The sequence below is a fragment of the Antrostomus carolinensis genome, unplaced genomic scaffold (genome assembly GCF_000700745.2).
Source record: "Antrostomus carolinensis isolate BGI_N321 unplaced genomic scaffold, ASM70074v2 scaffold30663, whole genome shotgun sequence".
In the NCBI taxonomy this organism is placed as follows: domain Eukaryota; kingdom Metazoa; phylum Chordata; class Aves; order Caprimulgiformes; family Caprimulgidae; genus Antrostomus; species Antrostomus carolinensis.
The window spans coordinates 9,707-11,128 of NW_010307796.1; the positions used below are offsets into that span (position 1 = coordinate 9,707).

Genomic DNA, 1,422 nt, shown 5'->3' on the forward strand with positions numbered 1-1,422 from the left:
CTCCCTTGCTTTACCTGATCTGGTGATTGCAAAGCCCAAGGTGTGATTTAAACCCTTGGTGCAGAGGGGTGCAGGGTCCCTCACCTGTGTATGCACAGACAGGAGGGGAGCATCCCTCCGAGGAACGTCCTGCGGTGCTGGGCACCACCAGCACCAGTTTCTCTTCCACCAGGGATCTCTGCAGCTGAGTTCACAGCATGTACCTGTGCCCAGCACTGGCTTTTCTACCCTGGTGTGAGGTCTCTGGGAGGGCAGAGCAGATGGAGGGCTACCTGCGCTGGCAGGAGATTCATTTGCAGCCCTGTCCTCAAGTGCTGAGGTTGCTTTCTTCATCAAAAGGGTTTTGCGTCTGCACTCTGGCATTAGGAAAAGTTAGATATGGGCATAGGTGCAGTTAGAGAGGTGCAGTGCTGCATTTCCTGACCAGAAATTACTTCATCCCTCTTTTTTGTCTCACTTACATTGGTTTAAAGCCCATATGTCCGGGTCTCCTCTTGTCCTGTAGTGCTGGTACTTGGGAGGTGGCTGCTGCAGTTGTGGATATTTATCCGTGTGTGTGTATAAACATAGGGGTGTGTGTATATTTACAGACATACACACACAAACACTCACTCCTTCAATTTGTTTTTTTAAGGGAATATTTCCAAAATTTAGTCAATTTTTAAAACCAAGTTGGTCATTTTCACCCCTGCACCTGCCTCTGGGTATCCCTGCCAGCAGATTCCCAAAGCCCCGGTGCTCGGGGTGCTGCCTGTTGCTTTGTGCTGGCAGAGGTGACACTCCGGGTCCCGTGTCTCCTTCGTGTGTGACGAGGTTGCTGTTTTTCCCGAGGGAAGGCTCTCTTCCGTGCAGAGATGCTGTTCTCAATTTCCCTGCCCTTAACCTTTCCAGCCGCAGGCTTCAGCTGCTCACAACCTGCCTCTAAGCATCGCAACCTCACAAAATCATGCAGGGATGACTTTTGTGGAGTATTTTCCCAGCCATTTCCAAGGGCCACCTCACCCCTGGCCCACCCTGCAGCTCCTGAGCAGCAGACACTGCCGGGAGGTGAAGGGCTTCCCGGTTGTTCCCATTCCAGCAGGAGATGAGCACACGTGCCGGGCTCTGCCGTGCGGTCCGGCCGCAGCCTGCTTCTCCCACGTACGTGTGCCAGGGTGGCACTGAAACCACCGGGTCTGCTCCTCAAGTGCAGCTCCATCCATCCCCAAAACCAGTGCAGGGCTGGGCTGGGATGCGGGTGCAGCCTCCCCCGATGTCCCAGGGGAACACAGCAGCTCCTTGTGGCATTCCCGGGTGGTTCGGGCTGCGGATCAGCCCTGACAAGCAGCAATCCCTTGCCCCTCGCTGCTCTTCCTCCTCTCCCATGCCTGAGCTTTGCTTTCCAAGGGTGGCTTGTGCTGTGGCCTTGCAGCCGGTGTCACC

General features: G+C 55.1%; 1 protein-coding gene across 7 annotated transcripts in view; it reads left to right on the forward strand.

Moving 5' to 3' along the window:
* Positions 1-1,422, forward strand: part of TP73 (tumor protein p73) — a 26,218-nt gene that overhangs the window by 3,593 nt on the left and 21,203 nt on the right. The window lies entirely within an intron of this gene.